The sequence below is a fragment of the Myotis nattereri genome, assembly GCF_964212035.1.
Source record: "Myotis nattereri genome assembly, chromosome: 17".
NCBI lineage: Eukaryota > Metazoa > Chordata > Mammalia > Chiroptera > Vespertilionidae > Myotis > Myotis nattereri.
Genome location: NC_138092.1, coordinates 18,016,955 through 18,039,735, shown reverse-complemented (window position 1 = coordinate 18,039,735; position 22,781 = coordinate 18,016,955). Strand labels below are relative to the sequence as shown.

Below are 22,781 nucleotides of genomic sequence, written 5' to 3'. Positions count from 1 at the left end.
AATGTGAGCACACACTTTAAGAGCCAGTGTGTGATCGATCACTTCTCTTTTCCTGCTTCCATAACAAAGCCAGTATTCCAGATAGAGTTGGCAGCCTGAGTCCAGAGAGCAGATACACGGAGCAGAACCATGTAGACATGCAACATGAGAGACGATTTAACCTCATTGTAATTTGTTACACATGGATAACAAATCCTTTAAAGTCAGGTGGGTTCCATTCTTTTCTCTTAAAAATAACTGAAGGAATTTCTAATCAACCTGATTATGTTTTCATTGTCACAATCTTGCATGGATTTCAAATGATGAAATGACAACACCACATCACAACTTTTCATATCCCTGGCTATTTTTGTAAATAAGTTTTCTTAATGCCTGCACCTTTAAAATAAAAAAAATAGAATTACAACTGATAAAACTTATCTCTGTGAAGCAGTAAATAGTTTATGAGTACATTAATTAATTGGTAATATTTTAGATTTATAGTGGTAAGCCTTTAGTGGCAGTAGTAAATACATACATGTACACATGCTTGCACACACACAAGATTAGCTCATAAAAATGAAGACTTAAAAGAAAATTTTACATAAACTATTAAAAGTGTGTATTTTATATTTTAAATTTATTAAGTGCAAATTTTTCTAACAAATATTATAATATTCTACTTATACTTTTTACTAATCGCTCCTCCTTTATGTGGCTCAGAGAATAGTTTTTCTTTTTAGACCAAATGATTTTTTAAATACTAGATAATATTAATAAAGGGAATAAAAGCAAAAGAACAAAGTTTACTCTATGCTTTCCATATGAGCTTCATTTTATATTCTCTTCTATATAATCATCCTAAAGCCAGAACTTAAGATAATTAATAAAAAGAGTAATCATGTTAAATTAAGATTTGGAAATGGTCTGTAATATTTACTTAAATATTTTGTTATGTCAAGTTAGTGAGAAAATAGATATAATGTGGAGAAAAATGTTAACAAGCCAGAAAAAAAGAAAAGATGAAACATACTCATAGGGCAAAATTTTCACTGAAGTTAATCTTGAATTTGACACCTAAAACTGAGTGCTTTAATCAAACATACTATATGTTCTCTTTGGCCTATAACATTTTGCTAATTGTAACCATACCTCAAATTTTAAAAATCACTTTAAATGCTGATTTTAAAAAATAGATTACAATAATATTTTCTGGATTTTAATTTTTTTAGTCTATTTTGAAGGAAAAATTGCAGGAACTTGTGAACTTGTATATTTAACAATCCCTTTAAATAATTTCAGATGTACCAGATGGTTGTCTCTATTAGCCAGGTGGACTAATTCTCATAATAATTATAAATTGTCAATGTCTTAATGCCATAAATATTGAATACTTAGTAAGCCCAATGTATGTTGTTGAAAGGAAAGTGGGTAGATTCTTCTCCATGTAGTCATTCAGTAATCCAGTTGGTTTCCAGTCTGTTCATCCCTGTCTTCTAAGTCCAGGAAATCCTCTTCACTCTATCAGACAAAAGAATGAAAATGATAAGTGAGAGGTTTTTATGAGCCAGGCCTAAAAGTAGCAGCATCATCGACCTCTCATTGCATTAGCCAAAATTCAGTCAAATGGTCATACTTAATAAAAAGAAATGTTAAAAACGGTTGTATGGCTGCTTCTCCAGGAAGAAGAGGAAAAAACCCATTAGTGATCACTAATAGTGTTACCACAGTGGCTAAAAGATTTTTAATATATGACTTCGGATATAAATATTTATAAGGATAGAACTAGCTTCCACAATTCTTTATGTGAGGGGCTATTAGGTAAAAGCTGCTATCAGGTAAAAACTTTCAGTTATAGTTTTAAATTAAAAAATGAACCTAAAATATTGGAACATAGTATTTAATGTGAAATCTGACATAATCACAACAGAATGAGGAATTACTACTGTTGATTCAAGAACAAAGTAATTTGGTAGTTCAATGTTTGTGGAATGCATTCAAAGGATGGTTGCCAAAAAAACACTATAACATCAATATCACTCATTGCATAGTTTAAGTACTGTTATTGGATTTGTTTTTGTGTTAGTATAGAAAATAAATAAGTAATTACATTAGCTTCCATCAAGTTTTTATTTAGATGGAAAATTATATGGCTCATTAAGTTGTAAAAGAAAAAAGAGCTCAACTATACTTTGAGTGGTTAAAAGAATTAAGTGGCTATGTTGCAAAGAAATGTTAATAAGATCAATACAGAAGCATACTTTTAATTTTTACATTTTATTTAGTTATTTGGGGAAAGCATACTTATTTTATTATTAATTTTTCAGTATGTAATACACATGGTAAATACATATATTTAAAAAATTAAAAGAAAAATGGCATATAGTGAGAAGACTTATTAATACCTCTTGGCTAATCACCCTGTTCCAAACTCTGACCCAACAAATAAACACTTTTTTTTGTTTCTGATCTATTAATCCTTCCAAAGATTCCCTTTGCAAATATAAGCAAAGATGATAAATGTTTCACCCTACCTTTTTCTTACATGTGATTTTGCATAACAAGCATTCTATTCTGTACCTTGTTACATTCTCAGTAATGATAAAAACAAAGGAAAAATTACAGAGTATTTATAGTGAACATAAAAATACTGCAATTTAAGACCAGATTGAGAAAAGTACCTTTAGGATTAAGAAAAGTACCTTTCGGATTGAAACACATATACTCTTTTATTTATTTATTTTTATTTTTTTTGTGTGTGTGTGGCAATCACTGTTTGTAACCCATGACATTGTTTTCATACTTCCTTCTTCCTAATAGAACTCCTGTTTTTTAAGGCAGCAACATGCCTGTTAATTACATGGTTAACATATCAGCCTCCTTTACAATTGCAGGCATCCATATGATGATATTCTGGTTGGTGAGGTAGAGTCCCTATAAAGGGCTTCCCTTTCTTGTTCACAAGGACAAAGCTCACTTAGGAAAGCCCGTCCCTTCTCCCTTCTCCCATCTTTTTGCCTGGACTGGACACACATGGCCTGGAGGTTCGATACTCATTTTGTGACCATGAGGCAGGGTTGAAGGTCACAAAGATGAAGAGGTCTTGGGTGCCTGATGACACTAAACAAAATGCTAAGTCCCATCCTCCACATTCACAGTGAAAACAATTTGGTGATTTGGTTATAGGGGATGAGGCAGAGGAGAGAGGTCACAAAAATGTGGTTTTCTTTGTTTGGGCGCATGAGTTGCTTGCTAAGGCACGAAAGGACAGGCATCATATTTTATTGCGTTGTGATGAACTGTTACTCATCATCATCTTTATTCCAAAAAGAAGAACACATAAAGTAAATGAGGAAGAAAATGTAGAAAGAAACTAGGAGAAATGGTGTCCTGGGGGAGAGAGGTGAGAGCTCTGCAAAGGAAGTGTTCAAGAGCGCCAAATGCTAATGAGGTCAAGTAAGATGCAATGCAAAGCACAGTCAATGAATGTGACAAGTGGAATGCCACGGGGACGTGTGCCAAAGTGTATTTATTGAAGCAGTGAGAGCCAAGGCCGGATTGTTGCCAATTAGCGGTCACAGAAGTAAGGAAGTGGAAATAGTGGATGCAGATCAACCTATCAGAGCGGTTTGCTGTGGCTTAGAGGAGGCATGGCAGTATTGGAAGGGCACACAGGCTCCGAGGAGAGCTCCCTGCTCTTTTTTTTTTAAAAAAAAGGGAACATGAAATTTAGGCATTTGGTTGTTTCGTGTTTTTATTATGATAGAAACTTGATGATGTTTATAAGTTGGTGAAGTTGAGGTTGAAACTGCAGAAGAGAAGAGAGATAAGCGAGAGTGGCCATTTTCCCTGCCAAAGACTTGCCATCTTGTAGAGGTAATGCCTGCCTCTTGAGATTTTAAGTTTTATTAGTTATCCCCCTGCCCTCACTTTTATTTTGTTGCCTGATTCTACCTACCCTTGTATTGTCTATAGGAACCATTCAAGCCACCATTCAAGATTCTTTCCCCCATCTCTGGAAGAGCTTCCCTCTATGTGTTCCCAGTTTGGATGCTAATGGTTACAAACAAGAAAAAAAATGGGTCAAAAAATTCTCTAAATAATCCCCAATATTAATATATTATACTGTATCAGTGAAAGGGCACTACAGATTATTTGATTCCTAATATTTAAAAATTATTTTGAACTCTGAAATAATGCAGTGAAATTAGCATGTTATTAATAGATATTCATTCCTTATTGAATAGGACTGAAGAAAATCCTAGAAAATTCTAGATACTTGAACCATAGAATGTCCAAGCAGGTATATTTACATAATATCTAGCTCGCTATAAAATAATAACCAGTGTAATTTGCTAAGGTCACACTCTGTGTTAGACACCAGGTGGACAGTATGGAGAAGAAGGACATCCTTGCAGTTTTTGTGAGTAATCAACATAGTAATTCTAGTAAGGTGGTCATTATTATACTTGTTTGTCAGATGAGGACATAGAAAATCAAGTTATTTATCTAAGACCATACAGATTAGGGCTGCTTGACTCCAAAACTCCTTCTCTTTCTGTTATACCTCACTCCCTCATGGTATAGAGGAGGACATATGCCCAAGTCTTTCCAGAGTGGTTACTTGTTACAGCTAAACTCCACAAACAGATCAACACAACTTTTAAATTAACAAGCAGTGGAGATTCATTAATCATTTTAATATTAATAAATTCAGAACAGTTTAAATTATGAGGTTCTTGAGCCAAATTGTTGGGAATTGTATTAAAATGATGAATGGCCAAAACATCAAAGTTGGAAAAAATTAAGAAGGCAACCTATTTAAAAATGTTTTATATTTCTTTTCCAGGGTGAAAATCTGGTTCTTTTTTTAGAACAGTTGGTAGCTCCTGACACCATGTGGCCACTTCATGTATTGCTCTAAATGTTTTTGAAGACAAATGGTCCTATCAGCAAGGGAAAAAAGCAACAATAAAATTAATGCATATTATGAGATACATTATTTCATTTGTTGCCATTTAACAATTTAGGAACTGAATATTGTGGTTAAAGAGACCAGTGGATGATTATCAAGTTCTTCATGTCTGTACTTTTAAACATTTATTCCAGTTTTGCTGGTGTTGGCATGTGTCGTCCTATTCTTTTTAAAAAAATGTTTTTATTGATTTCAGAGAGAAGAAGGGAGAGGGAGAGAGAGATAGAAACATCAATGATAAAAGAATCATTGATCATCTGCCTCCTGCTCGCCTCACACTAGGGGTCGAGCCTGCAACCCGGGCCTGTGCCCTGACCTGGAATCGAACCATGACTTCCTGGTTCATAGGTCGATGTTCTACCACTGAGCCATGCCAGCTGGGTTATGTACGATTCTTAACAGTAAGCCCAAAGGTTTGTATGGTCCCTTTTGAGCAAGCTAAGCAGCATCATAGCATGGCAACAAAGAAATACTGGCTTTAGAATCACATGAACTTCAATGCATCCCTCTTCTTCGGCCTCTACCACTGTATTGCTGAGACCTCTTCTGGCCACAGTCTAGCACTTACCCCACAGTAGCATATCCAGAACATTAAGGTGCCACCGGGGTCACTAGCTGATGCCCCCACAGCTGGGCATTGTCAATGCCTCCACCACCACAGCTGATGTCTTGGAACCTCCTTAGTGCCAACGGACACCCTGTTCCAGACTACAGATCCAGCAGACCCAAGGGAAACACTTTATTACCCACAAAAGCTGAAAGGATGTACTGCTGCTTTGTTAGGTGAACTCTATCTCATGAGCATCAAAGTGCTGCCTTGCACCTCAGTGCCTAAAAGAACTCGGGATGAAACAGGCTCTTGAAAGTCTGTCACCAGACCTGCCTGAATTCCAGCAGTAAATGCCACTTAGTCATAAGCTGATGTCTGTTCGGCACTCTTAACGTGTACTCTAGGTTTCAAATTTCAACCATCACAGTTGGTTGTGACAACTACACAAATATTCTATAGATACAGGAGGACAGGGATCTATAGTTTTCTGAGGATCTCATCAAAATGTAAGGTCAGTGACAAGTCTAATGCTATGAGTATAAACTTCACAATCCAATTATTTGCCCTTGTTTCTCTCAGGTGTGAGCCATTGCAGATGCTCTACTCAGCTTCAGCGGTCCAGGAAGTGCACAGATACAGCTCAGCTGAACATGCTGACAAACCTGGAGAACCATCAGAGAGGAGGGGAGAGATAAACACCTTAACTTTAAAAATATGTCACAGGTGACATTGGGGAAATTATTGGCTTTGGAGTGTCTTTTGTGAGAAAACGGAAAAGTCAGTGTTTATGAAATAAGCAGCAATAGAAGGTTAGTTTTTATTGTGCAGCATCTGTTAATATTAAGTATTTTTTCTCTCTTTTACCTCATTTTGAACAAATAAGTTTGCCTGCATGCTGGACATGTTCAGTACATGCGAATAGCCTATGAATAACATCTACTAGCTTTTATTGACCTGGATGTCAGAGTACTTTGGGATTTTAAAGTGTTCCTAAATCATGTCCTTTTGAGTACTGGACTTTCTAAGGGACACAGTGAAGACCAATACCTACTAGCTGTTCATTTCAGGTAAATGGATTGATTGACTCTTGGTCTTTTGGTTATGATTTTATAATATGGGGGTAGAAAACAACAAAAAATGGGATGGCTCTTAAATAAAACAATGAAAACATTTATCTTCTGTCCTTTGAATGTAGAATTTAGTTTTAATTTCATAATCTGCTAGCAAACATGATATATAAATAGTGTATTTATATGTGTGTGTATATATATATAATTTTATATGTGTGTATATATATATGTATATATGTGGATAGTATAACTTTAAAATTCCATTTTACAATTTTCTGATTCTAAGGTGAAATCAGCATTTAGTAATTTTGGGAGTGGGGGAAGTATTGTGTTTAATTGTGTTTATTTAATTGTGTTAAATATTGTGTCTGATAAGTTTCTAAAATTAATTTTTTTCTGGTTTTTAACTCTTAAACCATTGTCATTTAAATGTCCAAAAATGCTTAAAATTCTTTTCTTTTAAAATTAGAATTGCCAATACCTTGAGCTTTGAGAAGAGTTTCTTAGAAATAAGTCCCATGTTTAAACTTTTTCTTTAAAATGTGCTATTGGATGTTAACTTTTACACAGTTCTGGGCACTGTTCACAATATAAGGAAAGTATTTTTAGATCAGTGGAATGTTAAACATTCTGAATTTAACATGAATACAGCACACTTCTTTTTGATTCACAAAATAAAATTAGATTTTTCAAAGTAAAAAAAGTGTCACAGGTAATGCTTTATTGTATATACATGTTTTAACTGACAAGAGGAAATTTTGGGGGCAATATCTAAGGTGCCCAAAAGAATGCATACGTACTTTATAGCTGATAGCTCAATTGCTGTTTCTATCTTTTCAGATTTAACCCATTGGAATTAACCATTATTCAAAGTATGTATACCTTTTTCATTTTTGGGGGGGGGGGGGCGTCTGTATAAGTTTAAGTAGAATTATGCTTTTATATTAATATTAGAGGCCCAGTGCACAATTCGTGCCCTGGTGGGGTCCCTCAGCCTGGCCTGCAGGGATCAGGTTGAAACCAGTAGTCCGACATCCCCCAAGGGATCCTGGATTGTGAGAGGGCACAGGCCAGGCTGAGGGACCCCACTGGTGCACGGATCTGTGCACCCAGACTCTAGTATGCATATAAAATCTTTGGTTAATCTCTTCCCGCCTTCCTCCCTCCCCCTTGTCCTTCTGAGAATCATCAGTCTATTCCATGTTTCCATGCCTGTGGTTTCCACTCCTGCATTGAGCATTTGCACCCTAGTGGTCAGTGAATGTCATAGCTAGGCCGGTTGGCTGGTTGCTTAAGCTTTTATATATATATAGATTTTCCTCTGACTGAACTAAATCAGAATTCATCATATATATTTCAGTTGTATTTCTTTTTGTTGGGACTTTTGAAAAACTTTACATAAATATATTACACAAGCTTTTCTGTATAAAAGGGGCTGTTTCTGAGTGCTTTCTTGATTGATCAATGTCATAAAAACTATCCTTCTAAGTGAGTTTTTATAAGTTCAATCAATGAAACCCAGTTAGTCAATGACAAGAGTAGTTCAAATGCATCACAACTATGAGTCATGGTATTGATATAAATGTTTTATATGAAACTGTCAGCACTGGGTTGAGTTATATTTTAAAAATATTTGTTGAAAGGATTATTTTGGATTGTTAGATTCCAGGAAGAAATTCAAAATAGCTTGCTTTTCCATTTTTCCTGGAAGAAGGTGCTATGTTTTAGAGAATTATAAAGAGAAAAGTAAATAAAGTTTATTAGAAAACAAGAGTCTTTTGAGATAAAAATGCATTCCTGATAGTATATGAAAAGGAAAAAAAATAGTAACTTTCTTTTTTTTTTTAATTTTTTTATTGCTTAAAGTATTACAAAGGGTATTACATATGTGTCCATTTTATCCCCCCGCCCTAGACAGTCCCCCAGCCTCCCCTATCCCCCAGTGTCTTATGTCCATTGGTTATGCTTATACGCATGCATACAAGTCCTTTAGTTGATCTCTTACCCCCCTACCTCCTGCCCCCCAACCCTCCCCGGCCTTCCCACTGCAGTTTGACAATCTGTTTGAGGCAGCTCTGCCTCTGAATCTATTATTGTTCAAAAGTTTATAATGGTCTCTATTATCCATGAATGAGTGAGATCATGTGGTATTTTTCCTTCATTGACTGGCTTATTTCACTTAGCATAATGCTCTCCAGTTCCATCCATGACGTTGCAAATGGTAAGAGTTCCTTCCTTTTTAGAGCAGCATAGTATTCCATCGTGTAGATGTACCACAGTTTTCTAATCCATTCATCTACTGATGGGCACTTAGGCTGTTTCCAGATCTTAGCTATGGTGAATTGTGCTGCTATGAACATAGGGGTGCATATATCTTTTCTGATTGGTGTTTCTGGTTTCTTGGGATATATTCCTAGAAGTGGGATCACAGGGTCAAATGGGAGTTCCATTTTCAGTTTTTTAAGGAAACTCCATACTGTCTTCCATAGTGGCTGCACCAGTCTGCATTCCCACCAGCAGTGCACAAGTGTTCCTTTTTCTCCACATCCTCTCCAGCACTTGTCGTTTGTTGATTTGTTGATGATAGCCAGTCTGACAGGTGTGAGATGGTACCTCATTGTTGTTTTGATTTGCATCTCTCGGATGATTAGTGACTTTGAGCATGTTTTCATATGTCTCTTGGCTTTCTGAATGTCCTCTTTTGAAAGGTGTCTATTTAGGTCCTTTGCCCATTTTCTGATTGGATTGTTTATCTTCCTTTTGTTAAGTTGTATGAGTTCCCTATAGATTTTGGAGATTAGGCCCTAATCAGATATGACATTGGCAAATATGTTTTCCCACACAGTGGGTTTTCTCGTTGTTTTGTTGATGGTTTCTTTTGCTGTGCAGAAGCTTTTTATTTTGATGTAGTCCCATTTGTTCATTTTCTCTTTAGTTTCAAGTGCCCTAGGAGCTGTATCAGTGAAGAAATTGCTTTGGCATATGTCTGAGATTTTGTTGCCTTTGGATTCTTCTAGAATTGTTATGGTTTCCTGTCGTACATTTAAGTCCTTTATCCATTTTGAGTTTATTTTTGTGTATGGTGTAAGTTGGTGGTCTAGTTTCATTTTCTTGCATATATCTGTCCAATTTTCCCAACACCATTTATTGAAGAGACTATCTTGGCTCCATTGTATGTTCTTGCCTCCTTTGTCAAATATTAATTGAGCATATTGGTTCGGGCCGATTTCTGGGCTCTCTATTCTATTCCATTGATCTATATGCCTATTCTTGTGCCAGTACCAGGCAGTTTTGAGAACAGTGGCTTTGTAATACAACTTGATATCTGGTATTGAGATCCCACCTACTTTGTTCTTTTTCAGGATTGCTGCAGCTATTCGGGGTCTTTTTTTATTCCAGATGAATTTTTGGAGAGTTCGTTCTAGATCTCTGAAGTATGCCGTTGGTATTTTAATGGGAAGTGCATTGAATTTATAGATTGCTTTGGGTAGTATGGACATTTTAATGATGTTGATTCTACCAATCCATGAACACGGTATGTTCTTCCATCTGTTTATGTCTTCCTCTATATCTTTTTTCAACGTCCTGTAGTTTTCTGAGTAGAGGTCTTTTACCTCTTTAGTTAAGTTTATTCCTAGGTAGCTTAGTTTTTTTGGTGCGATGGTAAACGGGATTGTTTTTATAATCTCTCTTTCTGAAAGTTCACTATTGGTGTATAGAAATGCCTCAGATTTCTTGGGGTTAATTTTGTATCCTGCTACATTGCCAAATTCATGTATTAAGTCTAGTAGCTTTTTGATGGAGTCTCTAGGGTTTTGTATGTATAATAAATAAAAAATAGTAACTTTCCAGTGGAGCATCCTGCAGACACCACTGTAGCCAAATGATGAAGGTTAAAATTAACACTAGTGTCGTATGTTTTTGTTTTGTTTTGTTTTTACTGGTGTCATATGGATATCATGTATCCCCTGACATCATGTAAGGAGACACTTCACCTCTGTGACATTCCTTGAAAAGCCAAACGCATCAGCATAATCATGAGAAAATTATCAGACTAACCTGAATTTAGGGACATTTTACAAATGTTTGATCAGTAGTCCTCAAAACTGTCAAGGTTGTGAAGATAGGGAGAGGCTGAAAATCTGTCACTAAATATTTATAGAATTAATGAATGAGTGAATCTGATTAGTTATATTCTTATAGAATTACTAACCTAAGAGGATAGGATTCAGTGGTAAATTGGGATGTCTTGAGCTTTAAACAATACTCCAGGACAGTGAGAACTAAAGGGATATATGTCCGGAGAGTGGTGGTTCAGTGGGCATGAGAGGATGAGGGAGGCTCTTCAAGGGGATAAATGGGTAAATAAATGAGGTCAGAGAGACAACTCCAATATCCAGCTTTACTAATGATGTCCCTGAAAATGAACTTTTATAACTTCCTCTGAAACAAGCCTCATGGTAAAAACATCACCAGTGAACCCAACTTGCTTAAGTTCTCCAGCTCTTGACATGTGACAACTGAAGCATGTGGACCATGAATCCCTTCATGCAACTTTGCATCCTTCCAGAAAGGATGGTGAACATATAATTTACTGTTCTCACATGGACATATTAATAAGCATCCTTTAAGTGTCCATGAGTCATCTTGTTAAGTGTCTATAGTGATAGGCTGGCCCTGATAAGGTGCAGACCTTCAATCTGGCTGTTAATTCGCGAAAAGAAAGGGATGGTCATGGGAAATATTAGAAAAAAATCTCATTGATAGAAGTTGATGACTGACAAGATATAAAGTGAGAGCTAACATAGTCAATGAGGTTAGATGGACTCAAAACAATGATGGTTAAACATTGTAAGGAGTCAAGAAAGGAATCTGGATAAGGAAAGGGCAATGCTGAAAAAAGATGAATTCAGTTTTCAGAATATTGGGTATTTGGAGATAAAATGACATCTAAATAGAAATGTCTAAATGTTACTTAAAATAGTAGGAATATGGTTTTAGAGGCCTCTCCATGGAGGTGATTGATAAAAACTTGAGAGAATTCATTCATTTAACACTTACTTATGTATTCCAATGTTTCTTGCATTAGGCAAGAAACTGAGATACAAAGAAGAATGATGAAATTATTATAGAGTCTTCAAAAAAAACCTGATAAACCCAACTAGCTGTAGAAACAGATTTGGGAAAATGTATGGCATGGTAAAGAAATTAATTTTCGCCGAAACCGGTTTGGCTCAGTGGATAGAGCGTCGGCCTGCGGACTGAAAGGTCCCAGGTTCGATTCTGGTCAAGGGCATGTACCTGGGTTGCGGGCACATCCCCAGTAGGGAATGTGCAGGAGGCAGCTGATCGATGTTTCTCTCTCATCGATGTTTCTAACTCTCTATCTCTCTCCCTTCCTCTCTGTAAAAAATCAATAAAATATATTAAAAAAAAAGAAATTAATTTTCAAAGCTCAATGGAGAAAGAAGAAACAAGGAGGCTTCAGAAAGGTGATGAATGAAATGATCATTGAAGGATAGAAATAAGAATCGTGTCTGGCTGGTGTGGTTCAATGGTTTAGTGTTGACCTATGAACTAGGATGTCATGTGTTGATTCCTGGTCAGGGCACATGCCATGCCTGGATTGTGGACTCAATCCCCAGTAGGGGGCGTGCAGGAGGCAGCCGATCAATGATTCTCTCTCATCATTGATGTTTCTATCTCTCTCTCCCTCTCCCTTCCTCTCTGAAATCAATACAATATGAAAGAAAGAAAGAAAGAAAGAAAGAAAGAAAGAAAGAAAGAAAGAAAGAAGGAAGAAGGAAGAAGGAAGGAAGGAAGGAAGGAAGGAAGGAAGGAAAGAAAGAAAGAAAGAAAGAAAGAAAGAAAGAAAGAAAGAAAGAAAGAAAGAAGAACAAAGGGAAGGGAAGGGAAGGGGAGGGAAGGGAAGGGAAGGGAAGGGAAGGGAAGGGAAGGGGAGGGAAGGGAAGGGAAGGGAAGGGAAGGGAAGGGAAGGCAAGGGAAGGGAAAGAAGGAAGGGAAGGGAAGGGAAAGAAGGAAGGAAGGAAGGAAAGAAGGAAGGAAGGAAGGAAGGAAGGAAGGAAGGAAGGAAGGAAGGAAGGAAGGGAGGGAGGGAGGAAGAAAGAAAGAAAGAATGAATCTTCTTAAGACAATTGACACATGCCTGGGGAGAGGTAAATTCAGAAAAAAGATGATGGCAAAAAGAAGTGACAACCAACTTCACGTGGGGGAAGCAGGAGAAACTCTGTTAATACTACAGTATATAAGATAATTAAACTTTCATTCACAAACCTTTCCTATTTTGTTTATTGCAGTATTCCCAGAAGTTAATATTATGCAAATATGAGTTTAATTTTAATGTGTTGACCTGGAAATATGACCAGTCTTTAAATGGAAAAAGCAACAGATAGAGTGTGTCAAGAACTATTGCCAAATTATTTTAAAAATGCATTAGGGAACCAACTTACACCATACACAAAAATAAACTCAAAATGGATAAAGGACTTAAATGTAAGATGGGAAACCATTAAAATACTAGAGGAATCCAAAGGCAAGAAAATCTCAGACATATGCCGAAGCAATTTCTTCACTGATACAGCTCCTAGGGCATTCGAAACTAAAGAGAAAATAAACAAATGGGACTACATCAAAATAAAAAGCTTCTGCATAGCAAAAGAAACCATCAACAAAACACCAAGAAAGCCCACTTCATGGGAGACCATATTTTCTAATGATATCACCGATAAGGGTTTAATCTCCAACATTTATAGGGAACTCATACAGCTTAACAAAAGAAAGATAAACAATCCAATCAAAAAATGGGCAAAGGACCTAAATAGACACTTTTCAAAAGAGGACATTAAGAAAGCCAAGAGACATATGAAAGCATGCTCAAAGTCACTAATCATGCGAGAGATGCAAATCAAAACAACAATGAGGTATCATCTCACACCTGTCAGAATGGCTATCATCAACAAATCAACAAACGACAAGTGCTGGAGAGGATGTGGAGAAAAGGGAACACTCGTGCACTGCTGGTGGGACTGCAGACTGGTGCTGCCACTATGGAAGACAGTATGGAGTTTCCTCAAAAAGTTAAAAATGGAACTCCCATTTGACCCAGTGATCCCACTTCTAGGAATATATCCCAAGAAGTCAGAAACACCAATCAGAAAGGATATATGCACCCCTATGTTCATAGCAGCACAATTTATCATAGTGAAGATCTGGAAACAGCCTAAGTGCCCATCAGCAGATGAATGGATTAGAAAACTGTGGTACATCTACACAATGGAATACTATGCTGCTGTAAAAAAGAAGGAATTCTTACCATTTGCAACAGCATGGATGGAACTGGAGAGCATTATGCTAAGTGAAATAAGCCAGTCAATGAAAGAAAAATACCACATGATGTCACTCATTTATGGATAATAAAGACCATTATAAACTGATGAACAAAAATAGATACAGAGGCAGAGCAGCACTGAACAGACTGTCAAACTACAGTGGGAAGGCTGGGGAGGGTTGGGGGGCGGGAAGGGGGGGTAAGAGATCAACCGAAGGACTTGTATGCATGCATATAAGCATTACCAATGGACATAAGACACTGCGGGGTAGGGGAGGCAGGGGGAATGTCAAGAGGGGGAAAAAGAAGGAGACATATGTACTACTCTTTGTAATACTTTAAGCAAAAAAAAAAAAATGGAAAAAATGCATTAGGGGCAAAATGGAAAAAAATGCATTAGGGGCTTTGTTGGCCATTTGCCATATTTCAATGTTTTTGTTCATCTGTGAAAATATGGGCTTGCTAAATGTTCACTGAAAGAGCATGCTATAGGAAGATATGGGCCATGCTACATCTACTTGGTAATTCATGTATAATATAACAAGGGGAATAAAACAACACAGGACCTTCTCTCTCCTTGATTTCATTTGCATATCTATAGTGCTTTGTCATGAGACATTCATAGATGCATGCTACTCTCTATTAGAGATCAGCGGGAAATCTATTGCTCAGGGTCTTCCATGAGAAAGTTTGTGATTGGCTAATATCACCATCAATTCTCTATAATAATAAAAGGCTAATATGCAAATGGTCATCACACCCTCATGCCGTAACAACCAATCAGCAGGAGGCTGCATCCTCACCCGGCGCCGGCCAGGGACGTGACTGACGCTGCATCCCTGCCCAGCACTGGCCAGGTACGTGATGTGCCAGTGGGGCTTGATGGGGGTGGGGCAGGCCAGGTCTGGGTCTTGCCCAATGGGGGTGAGGCTGGCCAAGTCTGGGTCTCATGTGATTTTGAGGTGTGCGTGGGTGGGCGGGGACTTGACTCTGGGTTCTGCAGCACACCTCAGACTCTGACAGGAGGGAGGAGGGAGCCGGATACCCGCACCCAGGACCCACACAGCAGGGCAGCGGCGGTTAGGGGCGATCAGGCCAGCAGGGGAGGGCAGTTAGGGGCAATTAGGCCAGCAGGGGAGGCCAATTAGGGGCATCAGGCTGGAAGGCAGAGGTGATTAGGGGCGATCAGGCAGGCAGACAGGCAAGCGGTTAGGAGCCAGTGGTTCTGGATTGCTAGAGGGATGTCCAACTGCCAGTTAAGGCCCCATCCAGGGATCAGGCCTAAACCGGCAATTAGACATCCCCTGAGGGGTCCTGGATTGGAGAGGGTGCAGGCTGGACTGAGGGACCAACCTTCCCCCACCCCCAGTGCATGAATTTTGTGCACTGGGCCTCTAGTCTGGGAATAAAGAGGGAAACAGTCACCTCAAGAAAGAAAAGTTTGGATCCATATGTTTAATTAGGCAAACCTCCTTCTGTTAGTCTAGACTTTGGGAGTTAGGAGTAAGGGATGGTCTTCAAATTATTGGTTATGATTTTTGAGATGCTGATTCTAATTTTTTATTTTTTATAAAGAACTAAAGTCCAAGAAAAGCCAAGGCTCTCTGGAGGAAAATGGTTAAGTGGAGGGGAATTTCTCTATAAGATACTGAGTGCAACATTGGCACAGAAATAAACAAATTGGCCAAAGTAACAGAATAAAGACCAACATCTATAAAAACTTCATCTATGCAAAGGTTGCATGATAGACTGAGAAAAGGAGGACCTACTTAATAAATAATACTAGAAAAACGTATCACCATGTGGAAAGGATTATTTAAAATTATTTTTAATTTTATATACAATGTATGACTTCATTGTTACTTTAAAAAATATGATAGAACTAAATTTTTTTTGATCACCTCCCCAGTGCTAGCAATTATGCCCCCTTTTCTTGGGCAATAATAATAGCTAACATTTATTTAGTTTGAAATGAAAATTTGGCAGAGACACTATGAGACAAAAGGTAACATATTTCAAAGGTGGTGCTACACCATATGCAACATTTATAAATAAGGTATCAAAAAGCAATTACATGACCCTTATCCCTTAACTAATGTCAATGGTATAAAAGTACTAAGAGTTAGAAATTAGCCCAGCCTGCGTGCATCTTGTTCACTGAGAAGTTGCTGGTTCAGTTCCCAGTTGGAGCACATACTTGGGTTGTGGGTTCAATCCCCAGTTGGGGCATGTTCAGAGGGCAGCCAATTGATGTTTCTTTCTCACATTGGTGTGTTTCTCTCTCTCTCTCTCTCTCTCTCTCTCTCTCTCTCTCTCTCTCTCTTTCTCTCTCTCTCGTTCTTTCTCTTTCTCTGCTTTCCTCTCTCTAGGCATGTCCTCAGGTATGGATTTTAAAATACTGCTACTACTACTACTAATGATGATGATTTTTAAAATGAGTTAGAAATTAGAATGGGGAAGAGTGTCCTGCTGATAACCTTCACTTCCCAGCCTTCTTGCATAAATGAGAACCAAATGAAAGTCATTGGGTGGAGTTTCCAGGAAGCTCACATTGCCCTCTCTCTTTCTCTTGCTTCTACACTGGAGCTCGGATGGATTGGCTGTAGCTCAAGCAGAAATCTAGGTCAATGAGGAAAACTGAAAATGGAAACACCTGCTACAATTGCTAAAGCAGAAGGATATCAAATATGGGCCCTGGTGACTATGGAGCTGCATGCCAGCCCAAACCACCTACCTCTTGCCTTCCTTTATACAAGAGAGAAATGAACTTCTGTCATGTCTATGCCACTGTTACTCTGTTTCTGACACAAAAGCTGAATGCAAATCCCAACTGACACAAACATGTTACAGAGAAAAGATACTTTGAGGCAAATGATATAAATGGTATGTACACATATAGATACAGAATCTCACACATATATACATATGTGCATATATACACATGCTTATACTGTATGTGTGGATGTGTATGCATGCATGTGCATAAGTATGTGTATAAGTAGAGATAGCGTGTGTATATTTAATATATATATCTCATGCTCACACCCATACATGTCCCCTGCAGTTGTTACCATACACAAAATTGACTTAGTAACTCTATTATAATTGCTGTGTGGTATTCGCTGTGCCATCCTAAGTTGTTGGTCATTTAAAAAAAGAACAAGAAGAAACCAAGAAAGCAGTTATTGTCCATGTGTGCAGCCTTGGGCAGGTTTGGAGGCAGGGAAAAGGAGTCACTAACGTTTGTTCAGTGGGAAACTAAAGATTGCTATTCCTTTCCTTTTTCTTTAATAGGTGAGCTAGAGATTTCAAATTATAATTTTTTTAGGGGTGTAAACTAGAGGAAAAAAGAATCATTTACAAAAGGAATAATGATGAACCAAGTTTTTGGCTGGTCACAGTTCATTTTGTAAGAGTGTTATTAAAATTACTTTCCGTTTTTCTTCCATCTGCCAGGCTGTGTTTTGCTTGGATTATATCAGCACAATTATATCTTTAATAAAAAGCTCCTTCACAGAAAATTGTCACACTTGGTAATATAAGGCTACTTCAATCACCAGAGTGTGAAAATTGTTTCTCTAGATGGCAGCTTCCTGATTAGCTGAGCATTTGATCCCCACGGTAGTTTTTTGTTTTCTTTCCAAAGCATATTTCTTTCATGTATATATGTATAATTAATTTTTAATTATATGACTTCTCAGCAAAGACAAAGTTAACACAATGAATTACATATGTAAAAAAAAAAAAAGAAAAAGAAAAAGAAAAAAGACGCACTGTGATCTCCTTGGGAAACATTGTCAAAGGCAAACTATCATGTTGTTGACCTTCACCTATTTTGGGGATGACACGTGATGCTTAGCTACATGAAAAACATAATTCCAGGTAATATAAATTGCAAATTTAGCAGGGCTTAAAGATTGGTAGAAATGTTATCTATTCTGCTAAGTCTTAATAAGCAATTTTCTTAGGTTAATAGGCAATAGATACCATCCATGCATGTAAGAGAAATAAATAAGAACATACTGGTAGTTTTTGAAAGTATTGCTTTATTATTAGTCTTTTAAAATAACTACTAAATAATAGGAATTATGCTGTGTCTAAGATAATAATGGTGAGCAAAAGAGAGAGATTTCTGCCCTCAAACGTACAAGATAGACAATCATATGGTCATATATCTACCCAGGCAGTTATGAGAGAGCATGTCTTAGAAAGATCTGATGTATACCAAGGAGTCAAAGAATTAATTTAGTTAATTAATAAGAGTTATTTATTAATTAACAACTTTGACAAATAGTATTGATTGATGATTGATTGAGTTAATAATTATTAAGTCTTAATGTTAGGAGTAATATTAAAATGAGAACTCAAATATGACTAGAAGTTAACTGGGCACAAGTGAGGAAAAACTAAAGGAGGCCAATTGGCTGAAAGTTAGAGAGCAAAGGAGAGGAAGTGCGGGATGTGTTTGGAGAGATGGGATGTAGGGCCTTTCAGATCTTGTTTAGGATTTTGGATTTTATTCTAGGAACACAGAAAAGTCTTTAATGTTTTAAGCAGGTACATGACATATATAAATTTTTATTTTAAATGATTCCCCAGCTATAGTACAGACCTTACACTGTAAGAAACAAATGGAGGAGCCGAAACTGGTTTGGCTCAGTGGATAGAGCGTCAGCCTGCGGACTGAAAGGTCCCAGGTTCGATTCCAGTCAAGGGCATGTACCTGGGTTGCGGGCACATCCCCAGTAGGAGATGTGCAGGAGGCAGCTGATCGATGTTTCTCTCTCATCGATATTTCTGACTCTCTATCTCTCTCCCTTCCTCTCTGTAAAAAAATCAATAAAATATATTTAAAAAAACAAACAAACAAAAAAACAAATGGAGGAGGTTAAACATACACCTAGTAAAAACACTGAGGATAATTTTGAGGTAGTCCTTGTGAACTAAAGAAAATTAATCCCCAATCATATTTTATTCATACAGGATTCCTGTCTCCCCAGATATTAAAATAAAGGTGTATGTCAATGTGGACACTATAGTGTAGACAGAGAGGACATCATCAAAGGAACTAGAGGAAAGCAGTATCTATAAAGAATGATGATTCAACCTCAGAACAACTTTTTATCAGCATCATGGAGATGTGAAGATAATGGGATATTTTTTAACTGCTGAACCAAAAATAGTTATTTAATGGAGTTCTATGGGATGTTGAACTATTATTCAAGAATGAAGTTAGCTAAAGGTATTTTCAGACAAACTATGATTGAGATATTTACCACACCAATGCACTTATTGGAAGACATATTAAAGCATATATATTTCATGAAGAAATAATGAGCTGAAAATGAAGGAACTGGATGTAAAAAGCAAGGATAGTCAATAAATTGAGCAAGATTTGAGTAAATCTAAGTAGCATGCAAATAAGTGATATTTTTCAATTCAAAAACAAGAAAATGGGCAATAAATTTCAAGACAGAAGAGGTGATTATCTTCATAGCATCATAAGGTCCTTTTTTAAAGGAGGAAGGTAGAACTGTAGACAAAATTAAACTGTGGTAAGTGAAGTTTATATGTTAAAAATGTAAGGATCACCATTAAAATAATATGAATAACATAGCTCATTTCCCAAATGGTTTTAAGACAACAGTAGGAAAAAACAAACCTTGACAAATCCAACAGAAAGTAGAAAAAGAAAAAAAAATCATATTACATGACAAAAACTAAATGTAAATACTGTATGTAGATAATCAGTAAATATAAATAGAAAATCATGCCCTTATCATTACAAATGTCTTATTCACTATTTCTCCACAACTTCCACCTCAACTTACATGATAGGTGGGTGGTTTTAATGGAAAGCCACACTCGCCTTTGTGGACCTAGCATTTTAGGGGATGAATTTAGGAAGCTTTGGATACGCCTCTGGTTAAAATGCTTCCATACTTCATTGACAAAGAGCAAGATGCATAATTTTTGCTTATAGTTCAGATTTAAATGGGATTATATCAAATTTTTATAATTTCTTACAGAGTAAATTACTAGTGCATCTGAGCATACTTTCTTAATTGCTTCTCCTTCATGAGACCTCTTTTCAGAGCCGATAAAATTGACCTGATGTCACAGATAGTTTTGCTAAATATATCAGAGTGGAGTCAGCATGCAAGATTTTCACATCCCCTGAGGATCTGCATCTGCTACAAGTGGCTCCTGTAGCAGATGGGTGAGTGTGCAGAGATCCTTCGAGGCTTCCTGGTGCCTTTGTTTATGAACTGTACTTCCTATTCATCTGTGATCTAATCAGATAGGAAGTTCATAAAGCTCCAGAGTACCTGCTCATTAACATTGCCCCATTTTGAAGTAAGAGCTCCCAAATTCTCTGCTGTGCACATAACATGACAGTGCCTGTAGGTCAAATGAAACCAATCTTGCTACCGAGGCTCTCGCTGATTTGGCCGAATTCTGGTACATCATCTGAATGTATCTTCATGTCTAAATGCAAGAGAGGTCAGGTGCCTCTGAGACTCATGTTAGGTGGTAACAACCTGATACAATCATATCATCTCTTCTTGTTAGCCTAAGTTAATAGAAAAAGAAGTAGTTGTTTTCATGAACAATTTGTTATTGTTCTTGAACTCAGATGGCTGTTGTACAACTAAATCTTGCATGCCCTGGGTGCAAGATAACACTGCTGCCCATGTCACCCTATGGGGAGAATTCCTGCCTTAAATCATCATCACTGAAGGTAACCTGTGCATAATTTCTCCTGTGACCCTATGGACCCTGAAAGGCAAAGTCAGGAAAGAATATCCAAAGCAGGGATATCAGGCAGGGAAATTCCAGGGAGGGGGACTTGAATGTTATGTACTCTGGTTAAAGCAGACTTTAAAATCCCAGGTTTTGGAGCAGGTGCCTCCAGGTCACCTACATCAGAGCAAGGCTTGCAGCAGATGGTCCTAAGGTAGAAAAAAGACTAAGCTCTGCCCCCTGCCTCCAACCAAGTCAGAGCTAGTGACACATCATAATGGGCTTACTTCAGGGACAAACAGACATGGGGAGTAAAGAGCTAATGTTGAATAAGTCCAGAATATTCTTTAAGATGTAGTTTTCTCAATGCTCTATAGAGAGAAATTCAATATTTTCTACATCAAATTGCCTCTCTTCATAGCACTGACACAGTTACTAAATGAATTTTCCCCCAAGTTATAAGAAATGAGTCATAAAATAAATGACTTGTGTTTGACTTTCAAGTATTTCTAGCACCAAGCATTAGCAGATGAAATCCTTCTAATATTTTCTATGGGTGCAATGTATCAGATGCCTATGACTTTTAAACTAGAGTGCATTTAAATGTAATATGTTTCATCACATATAATGCAAGTTTACTTAGGAACTGTTAAGCCTGTGTCAAGGTATTATCTGAAAGTCAGAAAATTCACTCTGTGCTTCAGAAATGAATACAGGTGAATCACTTCCCTCTTGTATCTCAAAACAAATTTATTTTGCTGAATGTCTTGGGCATTCAGCCCAGAATGAAAGAACCCAGAAGGATTTAATTGGGGAAAAATATAATAAATCCCTGAAGAGGTCATCTATGCTAGGTCTTTCATTTTACAAAGATGGAAACCAAGGCCCAGAAGATAAGTTTCTCTCTTAGGGTCACATAGAAAGCAAGTATCCTAAATACTGGCCACATGACAGCCACTCCAGTGGCCTTCCTGCTGTAAAACGATCCTGCTGCTGTCAATAGTATTAAAACTCTCCTCTCCACCCATGCTGAATTGAGACATAGAATTTGGGAAGAACTAGAGCAATCGTCCCTAAGCTATACAACAACAAGGTGAGGTCTTCCTTAGAATGGAGCTTTTGGAACTCATGCCTTTTCTTGAAAATAAGATTTATTGAGGTATAATTTAAAAACAACACATGTACTTACCGATTTCAAGTGTCCAATTTAATGAGTTAATATATAGAAATATATAGTCATTTAGCTTCCACTAACAATCCAGATTGTAGAACATTTCTGGCCCTGGTCAGGTGGCTCAGTTGGTTGGAATGCCGTCCAATACACCAAAAGGTTTCAGGTTTGATTCCCCATCAGGGCACATACCTAGGTTTCAGGTCTGATCCTATGTCTGGGCACATGTGGGAGGCAACTGGTTGATGTTTCTCTGTCTCATCAATGATGTCTCTTTCTGTCTTTCTCTCTCTCTCTCTCTCTCTCTCTCTCTCTCTCTCTCTCTCTCTCTCTCATCTTTCTCTTTCTCTGAAGATCAATGAAAAACTATCCATTAGTGAGCATTTTTTTAAAAAAGTAGAACATTTACATCATCCCAGAAAGTTTCCTTGTGCCTCTTTAAAGTCAGTTTCTTTTCCCCTATGCTGTCTGCGGGCACCAGTGATCTGCTTTCTGTCACTAGAGTTTGTGCCTTTTCTAGGATTTCATATAAATTAATCCTAGCACCAAGCATTAGAGATAGATGAAATCCTTCTAATATTTTGTGTGTGGCTTCATTCCCTTGCTTGACGCTTTTGAAATTCATCTAAGTTGCACATATCAAAAGCTTGTTTTTATTGTTGGGTTGCATTCCATTGTACAGTTGTGAAATGATAGATTGATTCACCAGTTAATTTGTATTGTTTCCAGTATATTATTATTTAAAATTTGGGTATTTGGATGATTTTCAGTGTTCTACTATTATTAATAATGTTGTTATGATTATTGGACTACAAGTCTTTGTCTCAAAATACAGCATGATTTTATTTCTCCTGGGTAAATGCATAGGACTGTGATTTCTCATTGTATATATTTAACTGCAGAAAAACTTACAAAACTGTGTTCCTAAGTGGCTATACCATTTT

The 22,781-nt window shown here is 37.2% G+C and overlaps 1 protein-coding gene across 22 annotated transcripts in view; it reads right to left on the bottom strand.

Moving 5' to 3' along the window:
* Positions 1-933: 933 nt before the first annotated feature.
* Positions 934-22,781, bottom strand: part of EMC2 (ER membrane protein complex subunit 2) — a 345,419-nt gene continuing 323,571 nt past the window's right edge. For all 22 annotated transcript variants that reach the window (XR_013997055.1, XR_013997056.1, XR_013997057.1 and 19 more), the window contains one exon: positions 934-1,500. The gene's annotated coding sequence lies outside the window, so the exon portion shown is untranslated. The remainder of the gene's footprint in view (positions 1,501-22,781) is intronic.